Below are 7,226 nucleotides of genomic sequence, written 5' to 3'. Positions count from 1 at the left end.
CTTCAAAATTTTTAGCAGTGTTTTAGTTTCCAATGTACGGATTTTTCACTTCATTGATTAAATTCACTCCTATATATTTTACTTTTTTAATACAACTGTAAATATTTTTCTTCTTTTTTGGATAGTCTATTGGTAGTGTATACAAATGCAATTCATTTCTATATGTTAATTTTGTATTCTGCAGTTCTACTGAATTCATTTATTAGTTTTATTTATTTTTGGTGGGGTCTCTAGTGTTTTCTGTATATAGGAGTATGTAATCTGAAAATAGAGACATTTCCTCTTTGGATGTCTTTTATTATAGCAGTGTTATTTACCCACAGGTGAACTGATCCATATTCTAAGACCTAAAACCACAGTTTGTACCAAGCCCTATATATACTATGTTTTTCCTGTATGTGTGTGTGTATATATATATATATATATATATATATATATATATATAAACTTGATAGAGTTTAATTTAAAAATTAGTCACAATAAGAGATTAACAACCACAACTAATAATAAAATGAAACAATTATAAAAATATACTATAATAAGGTTATATGAATCTAATGGGTAGGTAGCATATACAGTGTGATTACACTGGTCAAAGGGATGATTCATGTCCTAAGTGGGATAAAGTGGGACAATGAGCAGTTTCATCAGGATGAAATCTCTGGATTTCATCAGAGATTACCAGAGATTACAGCCTTCATGATGAAATCTGTCCTACTTTATCCCACTCGGGACATGAATCATCCCTTTAACCAGTGTAATCACATTGTATATGCTACCCATCCATTAGATACTTAGCGGAAATCTGTTATCTGATCAACTGTCATGGTATCTCAGTCAAGTGATCTTTACATAATAGTCTAGTGCTAAGTCACAAGGCTTAAATTGCTCACCACACTTCATTTAATCATGTAGTTATTGTATCATCTCACATAATCACAAGAAGGATAAGTGCAGTGCAATAAGGTATTTTGAGAGAAAACATTTGTATAACTTTTATTATAGTATATTTTTATAATTGTTCCATTTTATTATTGGTTATTGTTAATCTCTTAGTGTGGCTAATTTATAAATTAAATTCTATCAAGGTATATATTATGTAGGAAAAACACAGTATAAAGAGTTTTTTGATACAACCTGTTGTTTCAGGCATCTACTGGAGGTCTTGGAACATGAATACATTCCCCTGTTTGTAAGGGACACTGCTGTAATCCATAAATAATAACTCCTAAACTCTAATGGTTATGATGAACTTATCTAGCAAGTGGTACCTATTCTGCTTTCCAGACTTATTTTCCTGCTGTAATGTCCCTTGACCCCTAACTTTGCCACCAGTATACCTATTCTACCTATAAGTGTTCAAATATTTTTTATATCCATATAAAAAGCTTGATGTTTTACTTTTTAAAATTTAATTTAATTTAATTCTGTAATGTTTGAGATCAAATTCAGGGCCTTGCAGATGCCAGGAAAGCATTCTATCACATAGCTATATCCTTGATCCAAATTTGATATTTTTTTATGGGAGATTCAAATTTTAGTCCATCATCCACTATCTTTGACTTGTGACAAGTCATTTTCCCTCTTTCCCTTGATTTCATCCTCTTTAAAACAGGGAACTAAGATGCATGGCTTACTTTGCTTATTTTATAAGACAACTGTCAGGGTCAAATGAGAATAATGATGAGAGTACATTTTAAAATATAAATTAGCATCTGGACAGTAGGTATTATGAATATGACCATTCCTCTCCTCTGTTATATATTTAGCTACTAGAAATAATTTGCCTTGCCTTCATTTTGATGTCTCAGAAATCTCACAATAGTAGACCCTTAACAAATGTGTGCAGAATTGAATCAAAACATCCCAAAATTTAGGTTCCAATGATTAATTACTGAGTACGCACCATTAAAGGATTACATAATATAGGATTATAGAGGACAATAAAATTCTCACACCCTTCAAGTAAATCTGAAAGTAAGAATTCTACAGATGAGAAACTTCATATGCATCCTGTTTTCAAAATTTATTAGATCAAAGGAAATACTTTTTTTCTTTTTACTTTTCATGTTTCTGATTAATATAAAGTCCTAATTTGATGAGTTTTTTCTTTTTTAAAATTTTGTTTTATTTATTCTAATTTGTCATATATGATAGCAGAGTGCAATTCAATTCATATTACACAAATAGATCACAATTTTTCATATCTCTGTACACAAAGTAGAGTCACACTATTCATGTCTTCATGTACTTAGGGTAATGATGCCTGTCTCATTCCACTTGCCTCCTCCCTTGCCCTCCTTCCTCTTTGTCCTATCTAAAGTTCATCTATTCCTCCCAGGCATCCCCCATCCCCATTATGAATCAGCATTCTTATATCAGAGAAAACATTCATCATTTGTTTTTTTGGTTTTTTTTTTTTTGGATTGGCTAACTTCACTTAGTATTATATTCTCCAACTCCATCCATTTACCTGCTATGATTTATTCTCTTTTAATGCTGAATAGTATTCCATTGTGTATATATACCACATTTTCTTTATCCATTCATCAACTGAAGGACATCTAGGTTGGTTTCCCAGTTTATCTATTGTGAATTGTGCTTCTATAAACATTGATGTGGCTGTGTCCATATAGTATGCTGTTTTTAAGTCCTTTGGGTATAGACCGAGGAGAGGGATAACTGGGTCAAATGGTGGTTCCATTCTCAGTTTTCCAAGGAATATCCATACTGCTTTCCAGACTGGTTGTACCAATTTACAGTCCCACCAGCAATGTAAGAGTGTGCCCTTTGCCCCACATCCTCGCCAACACTTATTGTTGTTTGTATTCTTGATGATTGCCATTCTGACTGTAGTGAGATGAAATATTAGCATAGTTTTGATTTGCATTTCTCTAATTGCAAGAGATGTTGAACATTTTTTCATATATTTGTTGATTGATTATATGTCCTCTTTTGAGAAGTGTCTGTTCAGTTCCTTGGCCTATTTATTGATTAGGTTATTTGGGTTTTTTTGGTGTTAAGATTTTTGAATTCTTTATATATCCTAGAAATTAGTGCTCTGTGTGATAAAAATTTGCTCCCATTCTGTAGGTTCTTTATTTGCTTCACTGTTTCTTTACTGAGAAGAAGTTTTTGAATTTGAATCCATCCCATTTATTGATACTTGATTCTAATTCTTGCACCATAGGAGTCTTATTAAGGAAGTCAGGGCCTAATCTGACATGATGGATATTTGGGCCTACTTTTTCTTCTATTAGGTGCAGGGTCTCTGGTTTAATTCCTAGGTCCTTGATCCACTTTGAGTTTTGTGCACGGGGAAAGACAGGGGCTTAATTTCATTTTGTTGTATAGGGATTTCCAGTTTTCCCAGCACCATTTGTTGAAGAGGCTATCTTTTCTCCAATGTATGTTTTTGGAGCCTTTTGGAAATAAATCAATGTAATTCATCACATTAATAAACTTACAGATAAGAACATGTCAATAGATGTAAAAAAAATTCCATAAAATATAGCACCCCTTCATGTTCAAAACACTAGAAAAACAAGGGATATCTCAACATTGTAAAAGCTATCTATGCTAAGTCCCAGGCAAACATCATTCTAAAAGGAGAAAAATTGAAAGCATTCCCTCTAAAAACTGGAACAATACAGGGATACTCTCTTTCACTACTTCTATTTAACATAGTTCTTGAAATTCTAGCCAGAGCAATTACACAGACGAAAGAATTAAAGGGATAAGGATAGGAAGAGAAGAATTCAAATGAGCACTATTTGCTGATGATATGATTTTACACATAAAAGACAAAAAAATTTCACCAGAAAACTTCTAGAATTAGTACATGAATTCAGCAAAGTAGCAGGATATAAAATCAACACCCATAAATCAAAGGCATTTCTATATATCAGTGACAAATCCTCTGGAAGTGAAACAAGGAAAACTACCCCATTCACAATAGCTTCAAAAAAAAAACTTGGTAATCAACTTATCAAAGAAGTCAAAGACATGTATAATAAAAATTACAGAATGCTAAAGAAAGAAATTAAAGAAGACCTTAGATCTCCCTTGTTCTTGGATAGGCAGAATTACTATTGTCAAAATGACCATACTACCAAAAGCACTATATTTAATTCAATTCCAATCAAAATTCCAATGACATTTACAAATAAAATCATGAAATTCATCTGGAAAAATAAGAGATACAGAATAGCTAAAGCAATCCTTAGCAAGAAGAGTGAAGCAGGTGGCATTACTATACCAGACCTTAAACTATACTACAATATATAACAATAATATATTGGCAATAATAACAAAAACAGTGTGGTATTGGCACCAAAATAGATTGGTAGACCAATGATACAGAATAGAGGAAACAAAGACAAATCCACATAAATACAGTTATATTAGACAAAGGAAATAATATTATTGTAAGTTTTATTATTACTTTTATAATATTGTTACTGATAATAATCCTATTTACAAGAATCCTAATGAGATCTTAATGAGATAGAAATTTTGGGATACACAAAGAGCACTAAGTCTCTGAAGGAAAAAATATTTCCAGTAACAAACAACTCATGATCCAGACAAAGGCGGCTAAAAAAAGTAAGGGTACACTAAAAAGCCCATAAATTACTTTGTAACTTTCTGGTTCTTTATAAGTTTTTTGGAATATAGCAAAACAGGAACAAGACAATTAGAAAGAGACTATTAACCTTGTGAATCTTGAGGCTAACATTTGATTGAATTATGACACTTTTTCCCAGCCATCTGATTGACCACCCAATTGCCACAGGCAGTGATATAAGCTGAAACTTTCATACCAGACCAAATCCTCTAGCAGAGAAACATGGTTTCAATCAATATTTACCAGCTGTGAGATTCCCAGTCCTTCAGTTTACATATTCAACCTAATAATGTACCCTAATTTAGTGAAAACTTGACCTTAGGCCATGGCTGCACATCTTACTCTTGAGATTGCCCACACACTGACAGTGTAGATTTTCTCCTTCCTAAAACAGCATTTCTTTGTTAGACTGACTCGTCCTTAAATTCTTTTCTGTGATGGAGTCAAGAACCTGGAAGTTTCAAATAGAGGTCTCCTTTGTTTCTGGAAATCTTGAACCCCCATACAATGGACACTAGGAGCTACGTGATATATAAAAAGTCAAGGACTGCTATGTAGATAGTTTCGTAACTTTAGCATTCATAAGATCTATATGGAGTTTTAACGTTCATAGGATTCATGAGGAGGTTTTCAAGGTGCATTTTTCAGACTGAAGGGTAGAATCTGAAGGGAAATAGAGGAAAAAAGACAGACATTTCCTTTGCGTTCTTAATTGCACCACTGCATTCTGTGTCATAGTTACCTTTCCTTTCTTCATGGGCAATGATGTTAGAAGGGAAGAATCAGAGAATACAGAGGTTTGAGGACTAAAAGTTTCCATTTAGGCCATCAACTCCAAACTCCTTATTTTACAAATGAAGAGATTGAGGCTTAAAGATGATACAAGAATGGCTCAGTGGTTTAAAATATGAAATTGGCAGATTAACATTTTGCTAAAGGATTTGACAGTTATTTCCAAATATCTGTTCCCCTAGAAAAGCAGATACCACTGCTTCTGTTACTTAAAGTGCTGTCTTTTTTTCCTAGGGAGTTTCTCCAGTATGACAGGAAGTGATTTTTCCTAGTGCTATGAATAATCACCTCTATGCTTTGTCAGGCAGGCACTGCAGCTACAACACATGGAACAATACCCTAGTGCCCCAGCAGGGTTAATGAGCGCCCCAAGGCTACTAATTTATCATAAGGGAGTAGTTTAGAATTCAGGAAGATTAGATTCTTCTTTATTATATCTCCGCCTTTTAAATTTTGTTAACCTAATGCCCTTAACATTTCCCACTATTATGCTTCTTTCCTTCTCCTTAAACCCATAGTCCTTACAGGAGCCATTTTATCACCTTCCTTAACCTCAAACCACTGCTTCATCACCTTCTGCCCATGTCAGAATTCCGCATAGCAGGGACTTTCCTTCTAGACAAATTCAAATATTTTCTTAATCTCCCTTTTGAATTCTATTGTCCTAGGAAACAATTTTAATTATTGTCCCGTTTCAATCCTTTGACTTCTATAGTTCTGAACATAAACTTTGTGATCATCCCTGTAATTACGGTTCCATCCACCTGTCCCTTTTCTGTGGGTGTTCCTAAACCTTAATCAGCTTCTTGCTCTTCTCTTAGCAAACTTAACTATTTTGATGCCTTTAATCATCTTGTCAATGTTAATGACCCCCCAAATCTTGATCTTTAATCCTGATGTCTCATGAACTTTCTAATCTTGTAATTCCAGCTGTTCTTTTAAATCTCTTGCCAAGTGCTAATTGATAAGTAAAAACAAATTTGTCATCGCGCTAACTAAATCATACTCATTCCCAAGACACCATTAAAAAAAAACTATAAATTTTTGTATATGTCAAACATGTAGTAAATTTTGCTCTTACTTTTAAAATATAATTGAAGAATTAGAACATTTTATGCTTTTTCTGGGTTTTCTTAGTGAAAGCCTTTTTTTCTAGCCTGTTTGCCATCACCTGAGTCTATCCCTCCATCTGTCCCTCCATCCATCCTCCATCATTTCATTCTTCCAGACAAATTTTATAAATGAGCTGTATTAAAAAAAAAAACCTCAGTGTCAATTTTCACTTGGTTAAATATACCAAGTGGTTTTGAGTATATTGAGCTCTTCTAACTGGTTGAATCACTAGTCCTCCCCTGTTTTACCCTCACTTCACTCTAACAAATCCAACATAGTGCTCCCAAGGTTGTGCTCTGTTAATAAAGGGTGAGAGTATGGGATCAGTTTATCCTAAACCAGCTGCACTGAACCCTTTCTTTGTTCTTATTTGGGTTGGGAGCAACTCCCTAAAAAATAAAGAAGGTGGAGAAAAATGGCCCACCACAGTGACAGTTTATTTAAGAATGTCCTGATGCCAGGGTCGTCCTCACTCTTAAGAAGCATTAACTCATAATCTCCAGTTGTCATTTCTAGATTCTGGCCAAAGAGTTACACAGCTTCTTGTCAACAGAGAACACTTGAGTGCCCTACTTAGAGAAGCCAGCTCCATGCCAAATACATGTATCATTCTGTGGGCTTTATAACTGCAGCCTCTTTGAAAAGCCAAGTGTGGATAATCATGTCAAAGAATAGGAATCTGTGTTGTAATCCT

Source organism: Spermophilus citellus, assembly GCF_964194105.1.
Source record: "Spermophilus citellus genome assembly, chromosome: 3".
Classification (NCBI taxonomy): Eukaryota; Metazoa; Chordata; class Mammalia; order Rodentia; family Sciuridae; genus Spermophilus; species Spermophilus citellus.
Note: the sequence above shows the minus strand (reverse complement) of the source record.